Source organism: Tripterygium wilfordii, chromosome 22 (genome assembly GCF_013401445.1).
Source record: "Tripterygium wilfordii isolate XIE 37 chromosome 22, ASM1340144v1, whole genome shotgun sequence".
In the NCBI taxonomy this organism is placed as follows: Eukaryota; Viridiplantae; Streptophyta; class Magnoliopsida; order Celastrales; family Celastraceae; genus Tripterygium; species Tripterygium wilfordii.
In genome coordinates, this window is record NC_052253.1 from 8,871,282 (window position 1) to 8,884,643 (window position 13,362).

The following is a 13,362-nucleotide window of genomic DNA, read 5'->3' on the forward strand; positions in this document are numbered from 1 at the left end:
GAGAGGTTGTACCAACGCTAAACAAGTAAGTTAGACTTCTAAGAACACTTAATTGAGTACAATGGTCCACTTTGATTCATTGGAATTGCTCAACTCTCTCCATGGACGAGCTTTTTTTCTTTTTGTGCAATGTCAAACATAACCTGGCGTATTGGCATCTTTACCCAATGAAACGTTGTACGAAAGCTAAAGTAGCGACTTACACTTCTAAGAACACAAAATAGAGTACAACTGTCCACTTTAATTCTTTGAAATTGCTCAACTCTCTCCATAGATGAGCTTCTTACGTTTTTGTACAATTTGAAACCTAACTTGGTTTATTGGCATCTTTACCAAATGAAACGTTCTACGAAAGCTAAACTTGAAAGTTAGACTTCTGAGAACACTAAATAGAGTACAACGTCTACAATAATGCTTTGGAATTGCTCAAATCTCTCCATAGACGAGCTTTCCACATTTTTGTTCAATTTCAAACATCACTGGGTCTATTGGCATCTTCACCTAACGAAACGTTGTACTAACGCTAAACTAGCAAGTTAAACTTCGAAGAACACTCAATAGAGTACAACTGTCTACTTTGATTATTTGGAATTGCTCAACTCTCTCCATAGACGAGCTTTTCTTCCTTTTGCGCAATTTCAAACATAACTTTGTGTATTGGCATCTTTACCAGATGAAACGTTGTACGAGAGCTAAACTAGCGAGTTAGGCTTCTAATAACACTCAATAGAGTATAACAGTCCGCATTGATTCTTTGAAATTGCTCAACACTTTCCATAGACGAGCTTTTCACGTTTTTGTGCAACTTCAAACGTAACTTGGTCTATTGTCATCTTTATCAAATGAAACGTTGTACGAAAGCTAAACTAGTAAGTTAGACTTCTAAGAACAGTAAATATAGTACAAAGGTCTACAATGATGCTTTCGAATTGCTCAACTCTCCTTAGACGAGCTATCCACATTTTTGTTCAATTTTGAAACATAACTCGGTCTGTTGGCATCTTTAACTATCGAGACGTTGTACCAATGCTAAACCAGTAAGTTAGACTTCTAAGAACACTTAATTGAGTACAATGGTCCACTTTGATTCATTGGAATTGCTCAACTCTCTCCATGGACGAGCTTTTTTTCTTTTTGAGCAATGTCGAACATAACCTGGCGTATTGGCATCTTTACCCAATGAAACATTGTACGAAAGCTAAAGTAGCGAGTTACACTTCTAAGAACACAAAACAGAGTACAACTGTCCACTTTAATTCTTTGAAATTGCTCAACTGTCTCCATACACGAGCTTTTTACGTTTTTGTACAATTTGAAACCTAACTTGGTTTATTGGCATCTTTACCAAATGAAACATTGTACGAAAGCTAAACTTAAAAGTTAGACTTCTAAGAACACTAAATAGAGTGCAATGATCTACAATGATGCTTTGGAATTGCTCAAATCTCTCCATAGACGAGCTTTCCACATTTTTGTTCAATTTCAAACATCACTGGGTCTATTGGCATCTTCACCTAACGAAACGTTGTACTAACGCTAAACTGGCAAGTTAAACTTTGAAGAACACTCAATAGAGTACAACTGTCTACTTTGATTATTTGGAATTGCTCAACTCTCTCCATAGACGAGCTTTTTTTCATTTTGCGCAATTTCAAACATAACTTTGTGTACTGGCATCTTTACCTGATGAAACGTTGTACGAGAGCTAAACTAGCGAGTTAGGCTTCTAAGAACACTCAATATAGTATAACGGTCCGCATTGATTCTTTGAAATTGTTCAACACTTTCCATAGACGAGCTTTTCACGTTTTTGTGCAACTTCAAACGTAACTTGGCCTATTGTCATCTTTATCAAATGAAACGTTGTACGAAAGCTAAACTAGTAAGTTAGACTTCTAAGAACAGTAAATATAGTACAAAGGTCTACAATGATGCTTTCGAATTGCTCAACTCTCCATAGACGAGCTATCCACATTTTTGTTCAATTTTGAAACATAACTCGGTCTGTTGGCATCTTTAACTAACGAGACGTTGTACAAATGTTAAACCAGGAACTTAGACTTCTAAGAACACTTAATTGAGTACAATGGTCCACTTTGATTCATTGGAATTGCTCAACTCTCTCCATGGACGAGCTTTTTTCCTTTTTGAGCAATGTCGAACATAACCTGGCGTATTGGCATCTTTACCCAATGAAACATTGTACGAAAACTAAAGTAGCGAGTTACACTTCTAAGAACACAAAATAGAGTACAACTGTCCACTTTAATTCTTTGAAATTGCTCAACTGTCTCCATAGACGAGCTTTTTACGTTTTTGTACAATTTGAAACCTAACTTGGTTTATTGGCATCTTTACCAAATGAAACATTGTACGAAAGCTAAACTTGAAAGTTAGACTTCTAAGAACACTAAATAGAGTGCAACGATCTACAATGATGCTTTGGAATTGCTCAAATCTCTCCATAGATGAGCTTTCCACATTTTTGTTCAATTTCAAACATAACTGGGTCTATTGGCATCTTTACTTAACGAAACATTGTACTAACGCTAAACTGGCAAGTTAAACTTCTAAGAACACTTAATAGAGTACAACGGTCTACTTTGATTCTTTGGAATTGCTCAACTCTGTCCATAGACGAGCTTTTCTTCCTTTTGCGCAATTTCAAACATAAGTTGGTGTATTGGCATCTTTACCTGATGAAATGTTGTACGAGAGCTAAACTAGCGAGTTAGACTTCTAAGAACACTCAATAGAGTAAAACGGTGCACTTTGATTCTTTGAAATTGCTCAACACTTTCCATAGGCGAGCTTTTCACGTTTTTGTGCAACTTCAAACGTAACTTGGTCTATTGTCAGCTTTATCAAATGAAACGTTGTGCGAAAGCTAAACTAGTAAGTTAGACTTCTGTGAATAGTAAATAGAGTACAACGGTCTACAATGATGCTTTGGAATTGCTCAACTCTCTCCGTAGACGAGCTATCCACATTTTTGTTCAATTTTGAAACATAAGTAGGTCTGTTGGCATCTTTAGCTAACGAGACGTTGTACCAATGCTAAACCAGTAAGTTAGACTTCTAAGAACACTTAATGGAGTACAATGGTCCACTTTGATTCATTAGAATTGCTCAACTCTCTCCATGGATGAGCTTGTTTTCTTTTTGAGCAATGTCAAACATAACCTGGCACATTGGCATCTTTACCCAATGAAGCGTTGTATGAAAGCTAAAGTAGCGAGTTACACTTCTAAGAACACAAAATTGAGTACAACTGTCCACTTTAATTCTTTGAAATTGCTCAACTCTCTCCATAGACGAGCTGTTTACGTTTTTGTACAATTCGAAACCTAACTTGGTTTATTGGCATCTTTGCCAAATGAAACCTTGTACGAAAGCTAAACTTGAAAGTTAGACTTCTAAGAACACTAAATAGAGTAGAACGTTCTACAATGATGCTTTGGAATTACTCAAATCTCTCCATAGACAAGCTTTCGACGTTTTGTTCAATTTCAAACATAACTGGGTCTATTGGCATCTTTACCTGATGAAACGTTGTATGAGAGCTAAACTAGCGAGTTAGACTTCTAAGAACACTCAATAGAATATAACGGTCCACTTTGATTCTTTGAAATTGGTCAATACTTTCCATGGACTAGCTTTTCACGTTTTTGTGTAATTCCAAACGTAACTTGGTCTATTGTCATCTTAACCAAATGAAACGTTATACGAAAGCTAAACTAGTAAGTTAGACTTCTAAGAACAGTAAATAGAGTACAACGGTCTACAATGATGCTTTGTAATTGCTCAACTCTTTCCATAGACGAGCTTTCCACGTTTTTGTTCAATTTCAAACATAACATGAGCTGTTGGCGTCTTTAACTAACGAAACGTTGTACCAATGCTAAACTAGTAAGTTAGACTTCTAAGAACTCTTAGTAGAGTACAATGGTCAACATTGATTCATTGGAATTACTCAACTCTCTCCATAGATGAGCTTTTCTTCTTTTTGAGCAATGTCAAACCTAACTTGGTGTATTGACATTTTTACCCAATGAAACGTTGTACGAAAGCTAAACTAGCGAGTTACACATCTAAGAACACACAATAGAATACAACGGTCCACCTTAATTTTTTGAAATCGCTCAAGTCTCTCCATAGACAAGCTTTCCACGTTCTTGTTCAATTTCAAATATAATTTGGTCTATTGGCTTCTTTACCTAACGAAACATTGTACCAATGCTAAACTAGCAAGCTATGCTTCTAAGAACACTTAATAAAGTACAATGGTCCACTTGAGGCATTGGAATTACTCAATTCTCTCCATAGACGAGCTTTTTTTCTTTTGGAGCAATGTCAAACATAACTTGGCGTATTGGCATCTTTACCCGATGAAATGTTGTACACTTCTAAGAACACACAGTAGAGTACAACGGTCCACTTTAATTCTTTGAAATTGCTCAACTCTCTCCATGGATGGGTTTTCACGTTTTTGTAAAATTTGATACCTAACTTGGTCTATTGGCATCTTTACCGAATGAAACATTGTACGAAAGCTAATCTTGAAAGTTAGACTTCTAAGAACACTAAATCGAGTACAACGGTCTACAATGATACTTTGGAATTGCTCAACTCTTCCAAAGATGAGTTTTTCACGTTTTTGTCCAATTTCAAACATAACATGGTTTATTGGCCTCTTTACCTAATGAAACGTTGTACAAACACTAAAGAAGCAAGTTATGCTTCTAAGAACATTATATAGAGTACAACCGTCTACTTTGATACTTTGGAATTGCTCAACTCTCTCTATAGACAAGCTTTTCACGTATTTGTTCAATTTCAAACCTAACTTGGTCTATTGGCATCTTTATCTAAAGAAACATTATACAAAAGCTAACCTAGAAACGTAGACTTCTAACAACACTCAACAGAGTACAACGGGCCACTTTGATTCTTTGCAATTGATCAACTCTCTCCAAAGATGAGCTTTCATGTTTATATGCAATTTCAAACATAAATTGGTCTATTGGCATCTTTACCTAACAAAACATTGTATGAAAGCTTAACTAGCAAGTTAGACTTCTAAGCACACTAAATCGAGTACAACAATCCACTTTGATTATTTGAAATTGCTCAACTCTCTCCATAGACGAGCTTTTCACTTTTTTGGGCAATTTCAAACATAACTTGGTCTTTTGGCATCTTTACCTAATGAAACGTTGTACCAACGCTAAACTAGCAAGTTACACTTCAAAGAACAGTCAATAGAGTACAACGGTCCACTTTGATTCTTTGGAATTGCTAAACTCCCTTCATGGATGAGCTTTTCTTCTTTTTGCGCAATGTCAAACATAACTTGGTGTATTGACATCTTTACCTAATGAAATGTTGTACGAAAGCTAAACTTGTGAGTTAGACTTCTCTACAAACATCAATAGAGTACAACGGTCCACTTTGATTCTTTGAAATTGCTCAAGCCTCTCCATAGATGAGTTTCTTACGTTTTTGTGCAATTTCAACGTAACTTGGTCTATTGGCATCTTACAAAATGAAACGTTGTAAGAAATGTTAACTACCAAGTTAGACTTCTAAGAACACTAAATAGAGTACAACGGTCCACTTTGATTCTTTGAAATTGCTGAAATCGCTCCATAGACGAGCTTTTCAAGTTTTTGGGTAATTTCAAGCATAACTAGGTCTATTGACATCTTTACCTAACGAAACGTTGTACCAACGATAAACTGGCAAGTTAGACTTCTAAGAACACTCAATAGAGTACAACGATCCACTTTGATTCTTTGCAATTGCTCAACTCTCTCCATAGACGAGCTTTGCTTCTTTTTGCGCAATGTCAAACATAACTTGGTGTATTGGCATCTTTACATAATGAAATTTTGTACGTAAGCTAAACTAGTGAGTTAGACTTCTAAGAACATCAATAGAGTACAACGACCACTTTTATTCTTTGAAATTACTCAACTCTCTCTATAGACGAGCTTTTCATGTTTTTGTGCAATTTCAAACCTAACTTGGTCTATTGTCATCTTTACCAAATGAAACGTTGTATGAAAGCGAAACGTTGTATGAAAGCTAAACTAGTATGTTAGAACTCTAAGAACACTAAATAGGGTACAACGGTCTACAATGATGCTTTGGAATTGCTCAACTCTCTCCATAGACGAGCTTTCCACGTTTTTGTTCAATTTCAAACATAATTTGGGCTATTCGCATCTTTAACTAACGAAACGTTGTACCAATGAAACGTTGTACACTTCTAAGAACACACAGTGGAGTACAATGGTCCACTTTAATTCTTTGAAATTGCTCAACTCTCTCCATAGATGGGTTTTCACATTTTTGTAAAATTTGAAACCTAACTTGATCTATTGGCATCTTTACCTAATGAAACGTTGTACGAAAGCTAATCTTGAAAGTTAGACTTCTAATAACACTAAATAGAGTACAATGGTCTACAATGATGCTTTGGAATTGCTCAACTCTTTCCAAGGATTGGCTTTTCAAATTTTTGTGCAATTTCAATCATAACATGGTCTATTGGCCTCTTTACCTGATGAAACATTGTACAAACACTAAACTAGCAAGTTATGCTTCTAAGAACATTAAATAGAGTATAACAGTCTACTTTGATACTTTGGAATTGCTCAACTCTCTCCATAGACGAGCTTTTCACATTTTTGTTCAATTTCAAACCTAATTTGGTCTATTGGCATCTTTATCTAAAGAAACATTGTACAAAAGCTAACCTACAAAGTTAGACTTCTAACAACACTCAATAGAGTACAACGGGACACTTTGATTCTTTGGAATTGATCAACTCTCCCCAAAGACGAGCTTTTCCTATTGAGTGTTCCTAGTAGTCAAACTTGTCAGTTTAGCTTTCGTACAATGTTTCGCCACCATAAGATCTCAATACACTAAGTTATGTTTGAAATTGCGCAAAAAAGAGAAAAGCTCGTCTATGGAGAGAGTTGAGCAATTCCAAAGAATCAAAGTGGACTATTGTACTCTATTAAGAGTTCTTAGAAGTCTAACTTGTTAGTTTAGCTTTTAGACAACGTTTCGTTCAAAAAAGATGTCAATAGACCAAGTTATGTTTGAAATTGCATAAAAACATGAAAAGCTCTTCTGTAGAGAGAGTTGAGCAATTCCAAAGCCTCAAAATGTTCCGTTGTACTCTATTAAGTGTTCTTAGAAGTCGAACGTGCTAATTTGTAAGCTTTTGTACAAGGTTTCCTTAGGTAAATATGCCCATAGACCAAGTTATGTTTGAAATTGCAAAAAAAATCAAAACCTCGTCTTTGGAGAGAGTTGAGGAATTCCAAAGCATCAAAGTTGATTGTTGTACTCTACTTAGTGTTCTAAGAAGTCTAACTTGCAATTTTAGCTTTCATACAACTTTTCGCAACCAAAAGATACCAATACACTAAATTATGTTTGAAATTGCGCAAAAAAGAGAAAAGGTCGTCTATGGAGAGTTTTGAGCAACTCCAAATAATCAAAGTGGACCATTGTACTCTATTGAGTGTTTTTAGAAGTTTAACTTGCTAGTTTAGCTTTCGTATAACGTTTCGACACCAAAAGATGTCAATGCACCAAGTTATATTTGACATTGCATGAAAAGGAGAAAAGCTCGTCTATTGAGAGAGTTGAGCAATTCCAAAGTATAAAAGTGGACCCTTGTACTGAATTGATTGTTCTTAGACGTCTAACTTGCTAGTTAAACTTTTGTACAACATTTCGTTTGGTAAAGATGTGAATAGACCAAGTTATGTTTGAAATTGCATAAAAATGTGAAAAAATCATGTATGGAGAGAGTTGAGCAATTACAAAGAATCAAAGTGGACCATTGTACTCTATTTAGTGTTCTTAGAAGTCTAACTCGCTAGTTAAGCTTTCGTACAACGTTTTGTTAGGTAAACATGCGAACAGACTGAGTTATGTTTGAAAATGTATAAAAATGTGAAAAGCTCGTGTATGGAGAGAGTTGAGCAATTCCAAAGCATCAAAGTATACCGTTGTACACTATTTAGTGTTCTTAGAAGTCTAACTTGCTAGTTTCTATTTCGTACAACGTTTTGCCATCATAAGATGCCAATACACCAAGTTATGTTTGAAATTGCGCAAAAAAGAGAAAAGCTCGTCTATTGAGGGAGTTGAGCAAATCCAAAGCATGAAAGTGGACCCTTGTACTCTATTGAGTGTTCTTAGAAGTCTAACTTGCTAGTTAAGCTTTTGTGCAACATTTTGTTAGGTAAAATACGAATAGACCAAGTTATGTTTGAAATTGCACAAAAAAGGTGAAAAGCTTGTGTTTGGAGACAATTAAGCAATTTCAAAGAATCAAAGTGAACCGTTGTACTCTATTTAGTGTTCTTAGAAGTCTAGCTTTCTAGTTTAGCTTTCGTAGAACGTTTTGTTAGGTATAGATGCCAATAAACCAATTTAGGTTTGAAATTGCACAAAAACGTGAAAAGTTCATCTATGGAGAGTTTTGAGCAATTCCAAAGAATCAAAGTGAACCGTTGTACTCTATTTAGTGTTCTTCGAAGTCTAACTTGCTAGTTTATAAGCTTTCTTACAACGTTTCCTTAGGTAAAAATACGAATAGACCAAGTTATTTGAAATTGCACAAAAAAGGTGAAAAGCTCGCGTTTGGAGACAGTTAAGCAATTCCAAAGAATCAAAGTGGACCGTTGTACTCTATTTAGTATTCTTAGAAGTCTAACTTTCTAGTTTAGCTTTCGTAGAACGTTTTGTTAGGTAAAAATACGAATAGACCAAGCTATGTTAAACAATGCACAAAAACGTAATAACTCATCTACGGAGAGAGTTTAGCAATTCCAAAGCATCAAAGTGGACCGTTGTACTCTATTTGGTGTTCTTAGAAGTCTAACTTGGTAGTTTACCTTTCATACAACGTTTCGTAAGGTTAAGATGTGAATATACCAAGTTATGTTTAAAATTACAAAAAAAATGAAAAGCTCATCTATGGAGAACGTTAAGCAATTCCAAAGCATCAAAGTGGACTGTTGTACTGTATTTAGTATTCTTAAAAGCCTAACTTGCTAGTTTATCTTTCGTACAACATTTCGTAAGGTAAAGATGCTAATAGACTGAGTGATGTTCAAAATTCCACAAAAACTATCACTCATTTATGGAAAGAGTTGAGCAATTCCAAAGCATCAAATTGGACCATTGTACTCTATTTAGAGTTCTTGAAGTCTAACTTGCTAGTTTCGCTTTCATGCAACATTTTGTAAGGTAAAAATGCCTATAGACCAAGTTTTGTTCAAAATTGCACAAAAACATGAACAGCTCATCCATGGAGAAAGTTGAGTAATTCCAAAGAATCAAAGTGGACTGTTGTACTCTACTTAGTGTTATTAGAAGTCTAACTTACAGTTTAGCTTGCGTACAATATTCATGACCAAAAGATGCAAAAAGACCAAATTATGTGTGAAATTGCACAAAAATTTGAAAAGCTCGTCTATGGAGAGAGTTGAACAATTCCAAACCATCAATGTGGACTGTTGTACGCTATTTAGCGTTCTTAGAAGTCTAACTTCCGTTTAGCTTTCGTACAACATTTCGTAACCAAAAGATGCCAATAGACCAAGTTATGTTCAAATATGCAGAAAACCATAAAAAAGCTCATCTACGGAGAGAGTTGTGCAATTCAAAAGCATCAATGTGGACCGTTTTAATATATTCAGTGATCATAAAAGTCGAACTTGCTAGTTTATCTTTCTAACAACATTTTGCAGACAAAAGATGCTAATAGACCAAGTTATGTTCAAAATTACACAAAAACGTGAAAAGTTCTTCTGTGCAGAGAGTTGAACAATTCCAAATCGTCAAAGTGCACTGTTGTACTCTATTTAGTGTTCTTGGAAGTCTAACTTACTAGTTTAGCTTTCATACAACATTTCATAAGCAAATGATGCCAATAGACCAAGTTATGTCTGAAATTACTCAAAAACGTGAAAAGCTCGTCCATGGAGAGCGTTGAAAAATTCCAAAGTAACAAAGAGGGATGTTCTACTATATTTAAAAGTCTAACTTGCTAGTTTAGCTTCCGTACAACATTTTGCAACCAACAGATGCCGATAGACCATGTTATGTTCAAAATTACACAAAAACATGAAAAGCACGTCTGCGGAGAGAGTTGAGCAATTCCAAAGTCTCAAAGTGGATCGTTGTACTCTATTTAGTGTTCTTAGAAGTCTAACTTGCTAGTTTAGCTTTCCTACAATGTTTCTCAAGGTGAAGATGTCAATAGACCAAGTTATGTTTGAAATAGCAGAAAATCATGAAAAGCTCATTTATATAGAGAGTTAGACAATTCCAAAGCATCAAAGTTGACTGTTGTACTCTATTTAGTGTTCTTAGAAGTCTAACTAATCAGTTCAGATTTTGTACAATGTTTCATATGGTAAAGATACGAATGGAAAAAGTTATGTCTGAAATTGCAAAAAAAAACATGAAAAACTTGTCTATGTAGAGAGTTGAGCAATTTCAAAGCGTCAAAGTGCACTGTTGTACTCTTTTACTAGTGTTCTTAGAAGTCTAACTTACTAGTTTAGCTTTCATACAACATTTCATAAACAAAATATGCCAATAGACCAAGTTATGTTTGAAATTACACAAAAACTTGAAAAGCTCGTCTACGGAGAGCGTTGAGCAATTCCAAAGCATCGAAGGCATCAAAGTGGACCATTATACTCTATTTACTGTTCTTAAAAGTCTAACTTGCTAGTTTAGCTTTTATACAACATTTCGCAAGGTAAAGATGCCAACAAACCAAGTTATGTTCAATATTGCACAAAACCGTGATAACTCATCTATGGAGAGACTTTAGCTATTCTAAAACATAAAAGTGAACTGTTGTACTCTATTTAGTGTTTTTAGAACTCTAACTTGCTAGTTTAGCTTTCGTTCAATGTTTCGTAAGGTAAAGATGCCAATAGACCAAGTTATGTTGAAAATTACACAAAGAGGGGAAACGCTCGTCTATGGAGAGAGTTGAGCAATTTCAAAGTATCAAAGTGGACTGTTGTACTCTATTTAATATTCTAAGAAGTCTAACTTGCTAGTTTTGCTTTCATAAATTGTTTCATAATGAATAGACCAAGTTACGTTTGAAATTGCACAAAAATATGAAAAGCTCATCTATGGAGAGGTTGAAAAATTCCAAAGCATCAGAGTGGACTGTTTTACTCTATTTAGTGTGTTTAGAATTATAACTCACTATTTTTTCTGTCGTACAACATTTCGTAATGAAAAGATGCCAATAGATTAAGTTATGTTTGAAATTACACAAAAACGTGAAAAGCTCGTCTATGGAGAGAGTTGAGCAATATCAAAGCATCAAAGTGGACCGTTGTACTCTATTTAATATTCCAAAATATCAGAGTGGACTGTTGTACTCTATTTAGTGTTTTTAGAATTATAACTCACTAGTTTTTCTGTCGTACAACATTTCGTAATGAAAAGATGCCAATAGACCAAGTTAAGTTTGAAATTGCACAAAAACGTGAAAAGCTCATCTATGGAGAGAGTTGAGCAATTTCCGTACAATTTTTCGCAAGGTAAAGATGTCAATAGAACAAGTTATGTTCCAAATTGCACGAAAACGTGATAACTCATCTATTGAGAGAGTTGAGCAATTCCAAAGCATAAAATTAGATTGTGTTACTCTATTTAGTGTTCTTATAAGTCTAACTTACTAGTTTAGCTTTCGTACAATATTTCGTAACCAAAAGATGCCAATAGACCATGTGATGTTTGAAATTACACAAAACATGAAAAATTTGTCTATGGAAAGAGTTGAGCAAGTCCAAAGTATCAAAGTGGATGTTGTACTCTGTTTAGTGTTCTTTGAAGTCTAACTTGCTAGTTTCACTTTCGTGCAACATTTCGTAAGGTAAAGATGCCTATAGACCAAGTTATGTTCAAATTACACAAAAACGCGAAAAACTCATCTATGGAGAGAGTTGAGCAACTCTAGAGTATCAAATTGGACCATTGTATTCTATTTATTGTTCTAAGCAGTCTAACTTGCTAGTTTAGCTTTCGTAGAATGTTTCATATGGTAAAGATGTGAATAGACCAATTTATGCTTGAAATTACACAAAAACATGAAAAGCTCTTCTATAAGAGAGTTTGAACAATTTCAAAGTATCAAAGTGGACCATTGTACTCTATTTATTATTCTAAGAAGTCGAACTTGCTAGTTTAGCTTTTGTACAATGTTTCGTAAGATAAAGATGCAAAGAGACCAAGTTACGTTTCAAATTCTATAAACACATGAAAAGCTTGTGTATGGAGAAAGTTGAGCAATTCTAAAGCATCAAAGTGGACCGTTGAACGCTATTTAGTGTTGTCAGAAGTATAACTAGCTATTTTAGCTTTCGTACAACCTTTCGTAAGGTAAAGATGCGAATAGACCAACTTATGTTTTAAATTGCACAAAAACGTGAAAAACTCATCTATAGAGAGCGTTGAGCAATAGACAAGTCTAACAGACTGGTTGAAGAAGCCTACAAATTCGCTGCTCCAGCGGCTTCCAATAAAGAGTTTATCTACCCGTTTATCCAAATTACTTCCAAACAAATAGTTTATGTGGAGGTAAATCATATGAATCTTAACCCTCTTGAAATAGCCCAGCTTTATCTCTTTCGGGATATGCATCCTGCAAATCATCCCAAAGATGTGTTTTTCTACCAACAAGTTCTAATAGAATATGGTTCTGTTATCTTTGAACCTACTGTTAAAGGTGCTGAATGGGCTTATTCAAAATTAATTATCAAGAAAATCTTGACTCTTGAAGATTGGGGTTTAGCAAGCCCTTTGTCTTTCAGGCAACTACACCACTTTGGTTACTTACCAAAGCAATACAATTACTTTGATTATATCGAGGCCTGGAACAATGCTTTACATTACAATAATAAAGTTAGAAAATTTAGCTGGTGGAGACAATTTAGTTGGAAAAGGATCCGACTCATTATAAATTCCCAAATTGGTTTTATCTCTGGTTTTGGGATTGGGGTTTAATTCCTTTATGTCTGCCCCAGAACGTTTCTCAAGTGCAAGAAAAATTATGTAAGTTTAATCAAGGTATAAATAACCTTAACCTCCTTTTTGTGGCCCGCTACCAGATCCCTTGGATTGTGAAATGGGATTACGATGTGTATCCCTACTCTCTCAAAAAATTTCATCAAGAAGAATCTTTTACTTATCTTAACCGTAGAATATATGTCAAATGGTGGGATAAGTATCAGTTTTTTGATCAAAAAGGTATCTATGAAGCTAGGAGTGTAATTACTCTACCTGAAGTACTACTTC